A 17,180-nucleotide genomic window follows, 5' to 3' on the forward strand; every position below is an offset into this window, starting at 1 on the left:
TGCGCAGTTGCATGGATGCACTGCCAGGGTTTAAATGTGCAGTGCAGATCCAGTTCCCCAGAGTAAAGCGGTGCTGTTTTTCCTCCCCTCCCCTCCTTGACATGTGTTCCGTGGTCTGTGGCTAGTCACTCTTGCACAAGGTTATCTAGCCTGCCAGTTTATCCACATGCCCATTGCTTGCAGCATCATATGTGGGGGTGGTGTGTAACAGGTTTTGGGACCCTGCCTGTGCCCTGTCCCATTCAGTAATTGTGGGGTCCATGTTAGTTGGCACTTATGCGGATTCCCGACATAGGAGTGTGTCTTAACAGTGTACTGCCTTACAGCATGCATCTCCGATGTTGTGCCCTCTGACATGATGTGCATGAGTGGGAGAGATGCATGGTGCAGGGACGGTTGCTTCAGTTGCAGTCATATCCATCCAGGAGCATGGAGGAGTGTGGCCACTACAGTCCCCTGGGGCACCTTTTCCTAGGTATCATGTGTGTCATCCAACAATGTGGACATTCTCTGTGTCTTCAGAATAGGTTGGGCTCTGTGGCATTGTACCCTGGCCTCATTTGTATTTACGTAAACTGTGCTACATGTGTCCACTGTACAGGGTGACCCAATTTTGCTTGTGCAAACTCACAGTGGCCAGTGCCTGTGTTTGTTGGTACAACTATCTGATGAGGGTAGTTTGTCAATGATATCTGTGGACAGGCGCACGAGGGGTAGTTTGTGTACAATCAGGATTTATTGCAGGCCATGTGTTTTTATCCCACAATAAGAGGTGTAAGTACTTCCTCTGTCTCACTCACATTGTCTCAGGTGGGGGGGGTTTGAGCGGGTAAGGCCTAAATGTCAATACCTGAAGTCTCCTTGCCAGGTCTGGCCTGTGTGTGATGTTTGTCTGGACATACACTCAAGGTGCAGTGACCCAGTCATGTTGGGCATGGTTTAATGTATTACCTTTGCAGCATGTGTCAATATTTGAATTCCATGGTTCCTGCTCATCCCTTTTTTGGCAACGCTGTGTGGTGCAGATGCTGTGGTTGAGTGTCCCCAGAGCCTGACTCCTCTGTCTAATTTGATATCAAGTTATTTGCTGTTGTGTCATGCTCTCCATTGTTTCTCAGTGGCATGGTGGGTCAACCAACTGTGTGTTGCAGGGCCTACATATATGCCTTGTATTGTAGATGTTACTCATGTTGCTTTTCAGGCTATGCACTGTGACCTATGTAGATTTGACTCATGTGACATATGTATACGGGTGTCTGATTATTTCCTGTCTCTTCACCTTGCCCACAGCATCGTCGGGGGACTCCGAGGGAGACACTGGCACGGACCCTGAGGAGGGCTTGAGCACCAGTGCCAGCAGTGCCGTCTTGTCTGGTGCATCACGTGGCACGGAGGCCGAGGGGAGTGAGGCGGAGGACCTGTCCAGTGTCACCACCGACTATAAAGCTGACGGGTCCGAGGCTGAGCTCTCAGAGGGGGCGGAGGCTGCTCTCACAGCTGAAAGCAGCACTCCATCTCAACCCACCCCCTCCATTCCCATCACCGGCCTCCCACTTGCTCGTGTCCCTTCCCGCCGTGCTAGGCCAACACGTGTCTCCTTCTTGCCAGGCACCGCACCCAGTGCCCCTGTCTCCACTGCTGCCGTGAATACCGAGTCTGTGGACATCCTGCGCCAGTTGCAGGTTGGTCAGACATCGATGCTTAATGTCCTCCATGGCCACACACGAGTGCTGACCCAGATGGAGTCATACATGGAGGACATGTCAGCTGCGATGTCTGACCAATGCATGTTGCTGAGGTCCATAGACTCGACACTGACTGCAGCAGTGGGTCTCCTGCAGCGCTGTGTCCCCCCATACCCCTGCCCCATCCACAATTCCCACTCCCATGCCTGTCCCAAGCACACCCAGACGTCCCCATGCACGCACCCCACCAGACACAGGCACCACACCACTAGGGAAGGCCAAGCGCACACCTCCAGTCACGCACACACAGGGTGAAGTAGGCACACCCACTGGGTCAGGGGGCAAACAGAAGACACACAGCCACAGTGGGAGTCCACATTCCTCACAACCCACTCCCTCCAAATCCACTCCCCTCAGCTCTCCTGGCCAAGATTCAAGCACAGATTCCTTCATGGCCGCTCTGTCCCTGAGCCCCAGTGTGACACCACCCCGCAAGCAGTCAAAGGAGTCCCCGGTCAGGGTAGTTGAGTCCCCCCCCTGTCCACACCCTCCCCCAGTAGCGCTGCGACCCATCCCTCTGACCCCCCCTCCTTGGGGCCTGTGGTTGCTTCGGGTGCAGGGGAGACGCTGGGGGACCTTGCAACCGTCTGCAGCGCCATTCTCACCACCACCTTTGGCGCTGCCCCACCCCCTGTGGTGGAGTCCTCCGTCCCTGCACCCACAACGCCTTCCCTTGCCCCTCCTGTCCCTGCGGTGCCTGGTCCTTCCACCCCACATGATGCCCCCCCCTGTGGAAGACAAGGGATTCTGAACTGTGCAGGCAAGCCAGGGGACACGTTTCCCAATGTGTCCCCCACCAGGATGTAACATATGGACTGCCCTATGGGCTTGTAAATAGTGTGCAATTTCACAAAAATATTGTTTCATGCTGAATAAAGCAAATTTTGTTTCCTTTGCACACTACTGCTCTTCTGGTATTGCTGTTGGTGGTGCTGCTCCAGGATTTGGGATGGTGATAATGTGTTAGGTGTCTGGGAAATGTAGTAGTGTGCTGGTCATGGGGTGGACCCTGGTATCTGTCAGTCATCACAAGGTATTTGCTAACAATCTTTGGTAATGTAAGCTGTTACTGCATGGTGCCATTGTCCCAAGGTGTGTTCCTTCCTCTGTGGACCCTAACATCTTCCCTGCAGGGTGTTTTCAATATGTTGTGCTGAGCTGTCTCTACATTTGCTGGGTGTGTGACGGACCCCTTCAACTTTGGGCATGCATGCTGAGCAATGTCTCCACCTGCATCATTAGTGGCATCCTTGGTGGTCACTGTACTTGTGTGTGGAGTATATTGACATGACTTCATGTGGACATGTTCCCTTTTACGCAATATGCATGTGTGTACTCCCAACCTCGCACACATGTGTTACGTGTTATGCAGGGTCTTTGAGCACCTGACAGCCAATTGTGGGCATTGTGACTGTGGGTACTCCACCCCTTTCTTTCCATGGGCACTGCTGGGGGGACTCTGCACACACCCCTCCTATGTCTGGGCACTGCTGGGGGGACTCTGCACCCACCCCTCCTATGTCTGGGCACTGCTGGGAATGATAGGCAGCCACCCCTCCTATGTCTGGGCACTGCTGGGAATGATAGGCAACCACCCCTCCTATGTCTGGGCACTGCTGGTGGGACTCTGCACACACCTCTCCCATGTCTGGGCACTGCTGGGGGAACTCTGCACCCACCCCTCCTATGTCTGGGCACTGCTGGGAGTGATAGGCAAAATCACAATGGATGGTTTCAGTTCCTTTAAAGAGAGGGATTTACAGCAGGAAAGTAAGCTGTAAAAATAGGGAATGTCTCCATATAGTCGGTGAGTGTGCAGAGAGGAGAGAGAGTGTACTCCTTTGTATGGTACTAGGTGCCCTCACACACCCTTGTGAGTGTATAGCATCATCATTGGGCAAGGTTGCTCCTCGTGGGGGTGGCGCTGCAGTCCCTCACGGGCCCTGGTTAGGGGCTCTCTGGCGGAGATCTTTTCAGGAGTTGCCGCATTTGTGTCTGAGGGTATGTGGGTTGGGGAGTGATAGTGAGTGAAAGATAAAATGAGCCAGGATGCCCTAGTGATTTATTCAGAGGACCCCTGGTTCAGAGTAAAATATTCACGGGGATGGAGATGCACTATAGTGCCAATTGGAGAGGGGAAACAAGACCAAATAGAATCCCACTTCTCTCAACCCGTGTAGTATGTGATTAAAGTGATTTGTAAGCAAGGGTCGACATGTTTGGCGCTGTAAAGTGGTCCCTAGTGGATCCCAGAGCGCTTCATCAGGACCTTATAGAAAACAGAGTAACGGGAATCAGGAGGAGGCAACCTATATTCCCGTGTATATCCTACTTCAGGTTAGTTCGACAATTATTGTCTAAGGACACGTTATTGTATGTAAGTCCTGTTCACAGCCTAAAATGAGACAAAAAAAAGGGGGGGAGGAAAAAACAAAGACAAGAAAGCATAGTAACATATCAGTTGTATATGGTACTCATAGTCAAAAGTGGAATCACATGTGCACATTATGTGCCTAAGTGCTGGGTGTATGAAACGTACAACGGACGTGTGTACGCCTCTTAGACTCATGCATATCAATAGTGGTGCTATAGGTGGCCCTACATAAGGGTGAAGAGGAGCGATGGAGTATATAATATACTCCCATGGACGAGGATGTACCAGGTGTGTGAAACCGCCGCAATGATATGGTAATGGAGGAGTAGTGCGGATGGTGTGTACCCATAATCACTACAAAAAATATTAATAATTGGGGGCGGTATATAACGTGGTCATGCCATAAGATGGAGGAGGCTCAGGTGGAAGTGCATAGCAACCCCACACTGGGATACAATATCTTAACGCTATAAGGGAACCCCGACCTGACGGGGTGGCAGTGAGAGGGAAATCACGCTGGTAATGTCGCTACCCCAAACGGAATGGGCGCGGGCGAAACAACCGCTGATTAGATGGCATGTCACAAGTAAGCATCTAAAAGGTGGTAGAATACTAGGAGCACCCCTAGGTGCAAAGTGCATGCCAAATAAATTAAATAAATAAAAGCAAAGAAAAGTAGAGCTTACCCTCCCTGGATAGAAGAAGGGTTCCGTCGGCGGTACCGCAGAGTGAGGCTAAAAATTCAGACAGGGGAATGCAAAAAGGAAACATTAACGGTGCCAAGAGGAAGAGTTTCCTGAGGCTGTACGATAAAGGAAAGAAGGGTTACTTACTAGAAGTCCTGCCTCACGAACGGGAAAACCTACCCGTACTGCCGTACAGCCGGTAGCATAACTGACAAGGATAGTGCTGAGTTAAATACCGTAATCGGTACGCACGCGGGCTGCAGGTGATGACGTAGACCCGCTGCGTGTGGGGAGGGAGCTGAGAGCTCAGCAGAACACGAGGCGGCCATATTAAAATGGTTAAGGAGTGGAAGGGAAGCAATGAAGAATTACTGTATCGCTGTGTGAATACACAGCGGGAAGCGGAAGTAGTCCATGGGTTATAAAAGCACGACTCCTAGAGCATGAAAGAAAGGGAATATTGGTACCCTCTTTCCAAAAATAATGTCATAAAGTGCTGAATTAAATACCGTGATCGGTACGAACGCGGGCTGCAGGTGGTAACGTGTACTCGCTGCGAGTGGAGGTTGTGAGCTCAGCAGTAAACGAAGCGGCCATATTAAAATGGTTAAGGAGTAGAAGATCGTGGAATTACTGTATCGCTATGTAAATCCACAGCGGGAAGCAGAAGTAGTCAATGGATTACTAAAAGCACCTCCACCACCTCTGTTCCACGGCTTTCCTGCCCATCCGTTCCAGACACCAATGTATCACGAACCAAGCATTTTACTTATCCTTCTTTCGCCTCCTAGAAGTCGGCCAGAGTGCAGTGCTGACCATCAGTGTGAAGGCGATACACTCAGGCTGCTTTGCCGTATCACCCCCAAACAGGGTGTAGCACTTTTCCGGCATGATCAGTTATAGCGCTAATGAGCACCACATGATTTTACCTTTTGAACACGGATTGATACTAGTGATTTTTCCCGTAGGTTCAGAGTAATGGGAAATTTCCACCATGTGTGTGCATGAAATACTTTCACAATATTTGTGTGATTAGCCCAAGCCTGTTTGATGTGAAATTATATATGTATTGTGTGAATCACTGTTTGTTTGTTCTGTGTCGTTTTTTCTACTTTGCCTCAACAGAACTGAAGCTCTCAGAAATTCCTGAAGGGCAATCTTGACCGTAAGTCTAAAGCGGTATCAGACCCCACAGGTTAGGGTACGCCTTAGCGCGCGTATACCGCCGTGGTGGTCTCACACTAGGTCCTGAAGAATGCTTCGTGTATTACCGCCAGAAGCAGAAACATGTTGACCACTTTAATCACTTTGCACCAGATTTAGGACGTAGCTGGCCCAATTATCACCAGTTTTTAACTTCCGCCACACTATTTTTAATTGTGTCCTGTTTACCACTATTAAAATTCCTTATTGGTTGAAACTGTGGCATATTTTAACTTACACTATCACCCTTTGCACTGCATCCACACACGAAAAACCAGCTCCGCTGTAATTCAGGCGTCGCAGCACACCGGGGAGACATTCGGTCTCTCCGGTGGGAACCCAATGATGAAGTATGTCACCAACTAGGTTGGTGAGTGAGGGTTCTTTTAACAACATAGTGATTCACGTTTTTACATTGCTCTGCACTCGTTCACACCTGATGGACACACTCTTCTGTTGTTGATCTATACTAGCCCTGGGGGACTAAGAGTGGCTCCAAAAAACTCCCTCTCTCTCCTGTTGTTAATTTATATTTCGGCAGCGCACAGCTGCGAGAGTTTTTCTTTGAAAAATTTCTCTCTTGGACAAAAATCATTTTTTGACCCATAGTTTGGTGTTTAAAACTAAATTTTTTTTGTCCTTACGCTTGGTTTCAATATGGAGAATCCTGGTTTATCCTACACTGATGAGGAGGTTGATACCCTACTGGCTGACCCTTCCCTCTTCTCAGACCCGTCCATTGCCCAGACTATCTCACAAACAACAGAATGGGATAAACTATCTGAGCAAAAACGTGACCGCATTCGTACCATCTTACACGGCACTATTCTTACTGAATACTTACGTAACAACATAGCTCCTAGAGGTGTATTGGTGACCAATGCCCCGCGCATCTTTCTAGAAGACTCCGTCTTCAGGATAGAGTGGGCACAAATAGCATGGCACTGTACCCGTGATTGGTTGGTCCTGATCATTAAGACGGCCCTCAGGCTGTCCGAAGCATTAATGGTCGAGATCCAACTTACTGAAACCCATTTCAGGACGACCCTAACAGGGTATAAGAAGAAGCTTGAGGAACTAAATAAAGAAATCAACGAGTATAAGGAGAACCTGACACAATCCAAGGCACAAAAATTCCAAAAAGATCTTAAACGCTTTGCATTCACCAAGGTATACCCTTACGCTGAACCGAACTATACACCACCCCAACGGAATCCCAACTACTCAGACAATACATCTGAGGATGACACATCCACCACCAGTGGTTCAAGCAGTGGTAGTTTCAAGAGCAGACAGAGGGGTCGGGGTAAGGGTAGGTACCAACATTACCAACAACATTGGCCTGTTTTTCCTAATCAAGGCATCAACCTCCCCAACCAATACCACCAACCTCCACAATTTCCTATGATGGGTTGGAACCCAGCCTTCATGCCGATTCCCCCTTACCCACCTAATATGTACCGCCCCCCTTTTTTAGAGAGAGGCCGAAGAGGCAGGGGAAGGAGAAGAAATCAGGTACACTGGGGACCAGACGAAGAGACAGGGATCAACACGAGGAGCAAGTCGGGAGCTCAGCAAGCAGGACCGAGCAACCAGAGACCCTAGTGACCAACCTGTCTTCCCTCGTACTCACAGACACTGAAAAACAAGTCTTAGAGAAGGGGTTAGGGTTTGTTCCAACTGCTCGCCTTGACCGTTTTCGCTTACACTGTGAACTGTCTGATTTCTTTAGAAAGCTAAAACTCAAACACTTTTTTGAAAAACATCAAGCTAATAGCCCCTCCTCGCCAGAGAGCGATACAGGCTTACGACCAAAATCCACCTTCACACCACCGCCTCATACTGTCCCAGCAGAACTTATCGCTTTCGAGCAGGCAGTATTCAATGACATTGAGGCATATGAAGACACTGGCACCTTCAAGAACATGAGTGCCAACGAGTTCCAGGCATTGAAAACCCTCCTGTCAAATTCTTCCATTGTCATCAAACCAGCTGACAAGGGTGGGGGTCTTGTAATCCAGGACTCAACAGCTTATGACACTGAATGCAGACGCCTTCTTGCGGATAGGGTCAGCTACACCCCACTAACCATTGACCCTTCCCCTGATATGAAAACAATGATTATCAACCTGGTGGAGGAGGCTGAGTCCAACGGACATATAAGCAGACATGAGGCTGATTTCGTAACTAAAAGTGAAGGGATTATTCCCTACTTTTATACGTTACCAAAAACTCATAAGAATAAGTCCCCACCACCGGGCCGTCCTATTGTTTCCGGTATTGGTTCTCTCCTGGAGCCTCTTTCTATATTACTGTGACTTTTTCCTAAAACCTTTGATCCAGAGTACGTCAACTTATTTGAAAGACACCAAGAGCCTGCTGGTTCTTTTACAAGATGTAACCTTGACAGATTATCCAACCTTCCTGGTATCTTTAGACATAGAAAGTCTATACACCAGCATACCCCAGGAAGATACCATCAGGGTCATCAGCGAGACTTTGGAGGTGAGTCCTTGGGACTTCAAGACCTCGAAACAGTTCATTGTCGATTGCGCCACTCTAGCCCTAGAAAAGAATTTCTTTGAATACAAAGGGACCCTCTTTCTCCAAGCCACTGGTACTTCCATGGGGAGTACCTTTGCTCCCAGTGTGGCAGGCCTTTACGTGTATGATTTCGAGCAAAAGTACATACTGACCCCCAACAATCCTTTCTCACTTTATATATCTTTTTGGAAAAGATATATAGACGACATCTTGGTGATCTGGAAAGGACCTGAAATCCAACTTGTAAAGTTTTTTGAATGGATTAACACCTGCGACCCCAGTCTGAAATTCACCAACACGTATGACCAGAATGAAATAATCTTTCTGGATCTTACTATTACCAGACGGGAAGGCAAGCTACTTACAAAAACCTATTACAAACCGACCTCAAAAAACAATCTCTTAGCCTTCTCTAGCTTCCATCCATGACCGCTTAGAGAAAACCTACCTTTTGGTCAATTTTTGCGTATCAGACGCAAGTGTAGTCGTATGGAAGACTATCGCATTCAATCCGATAACCTATCCACAAAACTGAAAAGAAGAGGTTATCCAGCGAAAATTCTAAAACGTAGCTACAAGAGGGCTAAAAATCAACACAGAGAAGTGTTACTGGAGGATTCAGTAAAAGCAGCAGAAGATATTCCTCTGACATGTGTGACGACTTACAGCACGGCTTCTAATGCTGTTACTAAAGCTATTCGAAAACATTGGGGCATCCTTATGAGTAACAACTTAAAATGGGAAAAACCCCTGTTTTCTTTCAGGAAGGCTAGAAGCATAAAAGATGCCCTAGTACACACGAGACCATGAACATCATCACCTGACAACATCCCGTCTGTCCTACAATCCTGGGGACTTCCCAAAGTAACAGGGCATTTTCCATGTGGGCAGTGCAGTGTGTGCCACCTCACGAAAGCAAGCAAGACTCTGATTCTCGAACAAGACAAAGTGTGGAGTCAACGTACACACACTAATTGTAACTCATCCAACGTCATCTACCTACTGACATGTCCGTGTGGGATCAGATATGTTGGAATGACCACACGTAAAATCAAACAACGCATTGTCGAACACAGAAGCACAATCCGTTGTGGGAAAAGTATCACCAAAATGACGGAACACTATGTAGCCCTCAAACACACCCCTGACGACCTGACCTGGACTATAATTGAACAAATCAATCCAGGGATTAGGGCGACCAACATTCTGTTCGAAAAAGAACAACGTTGGATCTATCGCCTGTCTAGTCATACTACGGGTTTCAACGATAATATCCCATGGGGCACAGTGTTAAAAAGATAATATGTCAAAAAGATAATATGTTGGAAGGCAAAACATCTAACCAGTCACTCTGTGGTATACCACCTACTTTTCAAGACACCACTACACTGCGTGTTTGTTGCAGATGCCTTTCAATATGAACAACAGGTCTTCAATAAGTCTTTGCTCTATCTGTCCTGAACACTCATTAGGCAGGGATTCTCACACTCCTGTCATTGCCTTGTTCAAAAATATTAAAATATTGTAAACCCCGAAATACCATATAATACCCTTAACTTCTCCCAATGAAATCCATCGGAAAAAGGGTTTCCTCCGCTAAAATAGTCGCATGCACCTGCTTAGCAGTCGGTACGCATAACCAGCATTATGTGCAAAGCCTTTCTTTCGTGACATTGAGATCCTTCTGGCACCAATCCAAAAACCTCTACGAGTCTAACGATTCTCCCGGAAGTCTACCAAGTTTACTTTGTCCTCTGACAGTCAGCAGTCTAGTTGTTTCCTTCCGCGTTAGCGCCTCACGTGACAGACGTGATGACGTTACGCCTCCCGATTGGGAAACGCATACTATTTTTTCCTCTCGGCTGACCCGGACGTCAATATCCGAGTCCGCAGGAGGGCCAAGTAGGTTTTGCAGAGGGCTGGTGACTTTGGAGTAGTAAGTAAAGGTTCTGCCGTACGGATTTCCATACCTTTACTCCAACCATGTAAGTCTTTGACCTTTTTATTCTTTTCACTCCCTGTCCAGAGTGTGACTACAAGTCCCGCCTCCCACCCGGACTCATGTAGTGAAACTGATTTGAACATCACGTAAGCACCGCTATCGGTTTTCTCGATGTTCACCAATCCATACGATACGATAATCCTTTGAATCTCCATCACGAACCAAGCATTTTACTTATCCTTCTTTCGCCTCCTAGAAGTCGGCCAGAGTGCAGTGCTGACCATCAGTGTGAAGGCGATACACTCAGGCTGCTTTGCCGTATCACCCCCAAACAGGGTGTAGCACTTTTCCGGCACGATCAGTTATAGCGCTAATGAGCACCACATGATTTTACCTTTTGAACACGGGTTGATACTAGTGATTTTTCCCGTAGGTTCAAAGTAATGGGAAATTTCCACCATGTGTGTGCATGAAATACTTTCACAATATTTGTGTGATTAGCCCAAGCCTGTTTCCTGTGAAATTATATATGTATTGTGTGAATCACTGTTTGTTTGTTCTGTGTCGTTTTTTCTACTTTGCCTCAACAGAACTGAAGCTCTCCTGAAGGGCAATCTTGACCGTAAGTCTAAAGCGGTATCAGACCCCACAGGTTAGGGTACGCCTTAGCGCGCGTATACCGCCGTGGTGGTCTCACACTAGGTCCTGAAGAATGCTTCGTGTATTAACGCCAGAAGCAGAAACATGTTGACCACTTTAATCACTTTGCACCAGATTTAGGACGTAGCTGGCCCAATTATCACCAGTTTTTAACGCCCGCCACACTATTTTTAATTGTGTCCGGTTTACCACTATTAAAATTCCTTATTGGTTGAAACTGTGGCATATTTTAACTTACACTATCACCCTTTGCACTGCATCCACACACGAAAAACCAGCTCCACTGTAATTCAGGCGTCGCAGCACACCGGGGAGACATTCGGTCTCTCCGGTGGGAACCCAATGATGAAGCATGTCACCAACTAGGTTGGTGAGTGAGGGTTCTTTTAACAACATAGTGATTCACGTTTTTACATTGCTCTGCACTCGTTCACACCTGATGGACACACTCTTCTGTTGTTGATCTATACTAGCCCTGGGGGACTAAGAGTGGCTCCAAAAAAACTCCCTCTCTCTCCTGTTGTTAATTTATATTTTGTTTATTGGGGCGCCAGGGGCGGGCTGGATTTGTGGGTCGGACTCGGTTCTGTTGAGTCTTCTGATGGGGGTAGGGGGCGGGGCCGCTGTACGCGCAGCGCGTGGCAGCTTCTTGTCACATGCCCACGCGCGCCACCGCCGCCACGCCCCAGCACAACTGCAGCCTGCCAGTGCCCACTGCTAACCAGTCCGGGAGTCACACTGCGGTTCGGAACCGTTCGGTGCACCACCACGCCTAAAATAATCAGTTATTCCTCTGAGCCGGACTGCCCACGGCCCACCACGAGTAAACACGGTAAGAAAGATTGAAGGAACGGCATTTTTTTGCCACTGGCACTACTGTGATACCGTGTGTCCGTGGTGCGGCCTGCGTTCGTGGCTGCCTATTGTGTCGTGACGTGTGCGGAAAATTATGTTTCACTTTCCCCAAAGTCTGATGATCACCCGTGCGGGAGTATGTACAAAGCAGTTTCAGAGCTAGAAGAAACCAACTTCGTACCCCATTATTGTTCACGAAATAATACCGAATAATCTTTCGGCAATGATGGGCTTCGATTATATACATAACGAGCCCTGAAACAATGGCTGCCGGCGGTGGTAGCTGAGGAAATCACCTGTACCGATTTCCGGCCTCTCGATTGTTATAAGGCGCGTTATATAATTAATTGAGTGATTGAATCTGCTCCGCGTAAATGGTTGCAGTGGGCAGGCCGAGATTTTGTACTTCCGCTGCTTTGCTCTGCTTTGTTGTAGACGTCATGTAATAAATAAAGTGACGAGTGCCTGGTTAGTGTATGACTAGAAAAAACTGACTGGGGAACCGGAGAGGAAGGTCGTGTGTCTTAACCTGAATAAAACTTGAAAAAAACTGGATTACAAGCCCCTGAGTCCAACGTTCTGCACGGCATCAATTGAAGAATGCCTTAAACCCCCACGACATTGTGGCCATACACAACTAGCCCCCAGCTCACCTGACAAAAACTGCAGACTTGATGCACGGCGAGCTTTTTGAGGCCCTTGGAAGGCGCTCCAGAGGAGCCACACACAAATTTTTTTGTATAGCTTTCTTTGGGTTATTTGAGTATTATTGGTTTTTTTTACATGTAAACTAAACGTCACGTTCATGAATGAGCAAGTGGTGTTCGATTTAACAGTCTAGGTTTTTATTTATAAGCATTTGCTACATAAAGAATCCATCATTATACATAACTGCTGGTAAACGTAGATAATCAGAAAGTAATAATACGTGAATTCATATTAATGCTACATTTATTATGTTATAGACGGTAATATGGAGTGTGTTCACAATCCTAAACTCACCTCATGACCGGGTCCAGGCGCTATAGACGGCAGCACTGGCTGAATTAGCGAAGAATATCGCATTCCTGAAGCGGCACAAGGGCGGAGACGCTGCTGTCTAGGCGCTGGAGAGGAATCTAGGATATGTTGGAACCCATCACAGGTCATGTCTGGGGGTCTCGCGCCGGCCGCGGCTAATCCGCGCTGCCCCTAATCTGTACTAGATAGCGACTGTGTGCTGATTTTATTTTTTTAGCTTCAGGTAGATTGCGATGTTTTTGGGAGAGAATGATAAAAGGCTATTACAGCGGGATGTCAGAGAGACTAGAGACGTAAAGAGATATTTAAGAGCATTCTTTTCTTTCGTCACTTCATTAGGCAATGAAAATGTCTCTAGCCCATTATGATCAAAGCAAGACCTTGCCTGTGAATGACTTTTGACCATAATTATTAAAACTGCAGACACTTTTTTGTGGTTGGTCTGATCCCGGATCTTGGTTGCTGCGCTGCACCTGTCTGTATTAAGGTCTCTGTCACAAAAAACACACCCCTTAAGGGGCACATTGGCAACAATGAAACGTAGGAATGTTGAGGACGCTAGCACAGTTACCTCTCTTTCTCTTTTGGGGGAGATTTCCATTCTCTTGTCTTCAAGGGAAAACGGTGTGCAGTGTGTGTATGCCATGGCACTGGCAGTGCCAGTGGAAACAAATGTGGGCCAAAAATACCTTATTTAGTGCAACTGAATTCATAAACAACATTCACACATTTATCACTGTAGTGCAGACATCAAACTGCTTGCCATTAAAACTCCGCACCCGAGTACTTCACACTTCACAGGTCTTTAAAAGACCATTTTATATGTTAACGAGGCTTTGTTTGTTTACCCCTTCATCTCCACATGGCAAAGGCCACAGTGTTCTGCTGCGTGGATATTTCTTTTTCTATGCAGCAGGCAGCAGCGCAGGAGATAAGAAGTTTGTTTATTCCTATTCACCTTTCCTAACCCATGCAGCTGCTGATCACATCAGGCTGTGACACAAAGTTTTACCTACTCGTACTCTATTAGTCAGAGAATGTGTTACTACTAGTTTTTCTTTTTAAAAGCTGCGCAGGCCCAGCAGGACACATACTTCGTGTGTGCTTCATTTAAACAGTTTTTAGCATTATCATGGCCGATGCAGGACAACAATAAGACAATACAAAATGCCCAGATAACGCTGGTGATTAACGATCCTGCCGGAGAGCAATCATTTGTCTGTTAGTAGTTTTTAAATGCAGATAAACTGTATTTTATGTGGAAGCTCAGTGGGTTACTGCCTTTGTCACAGAGATCCTTGTGTTACTTGCAGTTCAGAAGGTACAATCCTAACATAGGACAGTGACCAATGAACTGTCACCAAAGAGCTGAATACAAACAGGAATGGTATAGTTAGAACTTCGCTTTCTTTTTTTGTGATATAGACAAATTAGAACTTCCTCAGTCTTTCATTATTCTAATGTTGCCAACATGAGTATGTTTGGGCAGATATACATTTTTATCAGTAAAGCTGACCTCCATTGAATACTCTTTAAATCCTAAGGTTGTATTTCACCAGCCCAAACCCTCGTAAAATTTCCGTCCCACAGGTATGGATGACACGTGATTCATACACCTTGTAATCCTCTGTGGCTTATGTGACATTCCCTGTAGACTGATTTACATACTTGTATGATTCATTGTCTCCTGTATAATGTGTGAGTGGTGTAAAGTACTGACACACACTACACTGATATGAGTAGCGCTATACAACAAATGAAATGCATATGAGAGAGGGGCTACATAAAGATGAGGGGCACTGTTGGAGGGTGGCAGTGAGGGAATCTGAGGAAGAGGTCAATAGGGGGAGGGGCTATGGAGCGATGAGGGACACTATTGGAGGGCAGCAGATTGGGAATCCGAGGAAGAGGTCATGGGGTGGAGGAGGGAGCGATGAGGGGCACTGCTGGAGGGGGGCAGTGAGGGAATCCGAGGTGGAGGTCATGAGGGGGAGGGGCTATGCGGAGATGAGGGGCACTTGTGGCATGTGGCAGTGAGGGAATCTGAGGAGGATGTCAATAGGGGGGGCATGGAGGGATGAGGGGCACTGTTGGAAGGTGGTAGTAAAGGTTATTTACGGAGAGAGAGGTTATTGGTGCAATGCCAAAAAAGACTTTCGCATCAGCGCTGAAGCCGGCCCTGTCATGGCCTTTCTGAGTTTGTTTATTTAATTAGCAGTCGGGGTCATAAGGGCTACTGTGGAACATACTTTGAAGTTCGTGGTAATTATATTTACCACTATATTCAATGTTTTAAGTTTGAAGGTAATTTTACTATTGTTTTTACTGGGATAAACAAGCCTGTAAGGGAGTGCGTTGCAGAGTCCAGGGTCAGGGAGGTAGTAATGAAGAGGGATTCTCCCTGAAGGCTCGCACAGAGGGAGCCCGAGAATTGTCACTTGCCTGATACTCCCACCTCAGAAACCTCCTCTTCCCATCAATGCTACTCAACTGTCCAAAGCATCAGCCGATATGCAGGTATTCTACCACAGCACTGGATAGAGCAGGAAGTTGAGGCAATTGGGGTTGGTGAGTTTAGGATTGTGGAAAGATTTGGTTCATACAGTTGAGTTCACCAACACCACTCAACAAGCAGTGGGCTTCTAAATGCTCCACTGCAACATACCACACTCTCACCACCTCCGCCGGAATGGGCAAGGCTCATTTGCTATGTTTGTCCTTAGTGTGTGTGATGTTTGCATTTTTCTCAATCTTATGACTTCATTCAGTGATGTAACATTGAGGGCAGCACCAACACTCTGAAAATTGTTCCAGCCCCACTGGCTTGGGTACCTTTCTTTGACATTTTCATGCTTTCTGGCCGGCTGGCCCGGGTGCCTTTGTGTGACGTTTCTATGGTTTCTGGCCTGGGTGCCTTTGTGTGACGTTTCTATGGTTTCTGGCCTGGGTGCCTTTGTGTAACATTTCTATGCTTTCTGGCCTGGGTGCCTTTGTGTGACATTTCCATGATTTCTGGCCTGGGTGCCTTTGTGTGACATTTCCATGTTTCCTTGTCTGAGTACTTGTGAGTGTGAGATTTCCATGCTTTCTGGCCTGGTTGCTTATGTCAGGTCATCATTTATGATTTACTATGCTTTGAAAGTTGAAACAGCTAAATATGTAATGGAAAATGTGTTGTGCACCATTTTGTTTTTTCTTTTTGCAAAATGTTTTTGAGGGGAGAATTCCCCCATGCAAACACCTGTGGAGGTCATTACGCTTGCTGTGCTTGTGTGCTATGTTCCGTATGGGGGCTGGTGTAACAAAACTTGCCAGGGCTGCTTTGGGTTCCCAGTCCGGCCCTGAGTGTCAATTAATTTATTAATTTTTGTGAATCACAGTGTGTAACTAACTCTGCACACTGCCACCTTACCCTGCTTTTGCTATACCAGAAGCCAAAGCTTAAAATTGAGGCAAACTGTATAGACTTTGTGTCTCTTTCGAGTGAGCGCTGCAGGGCAAGCAGGGGTATGATTTGGAAAAGGCCTGAATTTGGGTGGGCAAAGTAGGAGGAGGAGTATTGTCCTTTCCCCAAATTAGCACATAGAGCACTGGAATTGTCCCTTTTCAATGCATTAGTGATTTTATCTAATTTATTTCAAAATTGTGCTTTAAATGCACTTTTGATTTAATCTTTTTGAAAATGTTCACAGGGCAGGGGAACTTCCTGTCTAAACCTTACTATGAGGAAGGCAGGCTCCCTTGCTGAAATTCATCTGACTTTTCGCAGTGCCAGTTGACGATGTGGGTGGAGCTAATAGAGGAAGTGGGTGGAGCCACTGGAGGAAGTGGGTGGAGCCAAAGAAAAAGTAGGTGTGGCCTCCAACAAAGATTTGAGCACCTGCACTTCAAATTTCACAAATTAAGCACTGGCGCCGGCGCCTGACCCACATCCAGAAGCGTGTGTTGGCGGTGGTCTTCCCTGACCTGGAGAGGCGCCTACAGGAGAAGCAGCAGCAGGAAGGGGGTAGGTACATGTGTTTGTGTTGTGTGTCACCAGCTTTTGGAAGTGCGCAGTTGCATGGATGCACTGCCAGGGTTTAAATGTGCAGTGCAGATCCAGTTCCCCAGAGTAAAGCGGTGCTGTTTTTCCTCCCCTCCCCTCCTTGACA

The sequence above is a fragment of the Triturus cristatus genome, chromosome 2_1 (genome assembly GCF_964204655.1).
Source record: "Triturus cristatus chromosome 2_1, aTriCri1.1, whole genome shotgun sequence".
Lineage (NCBI taxonomy): Eukaryota > Metazoa > Chordata > Amphibia > Caudata > Salamandridae > Triturus > Triturus cristatus.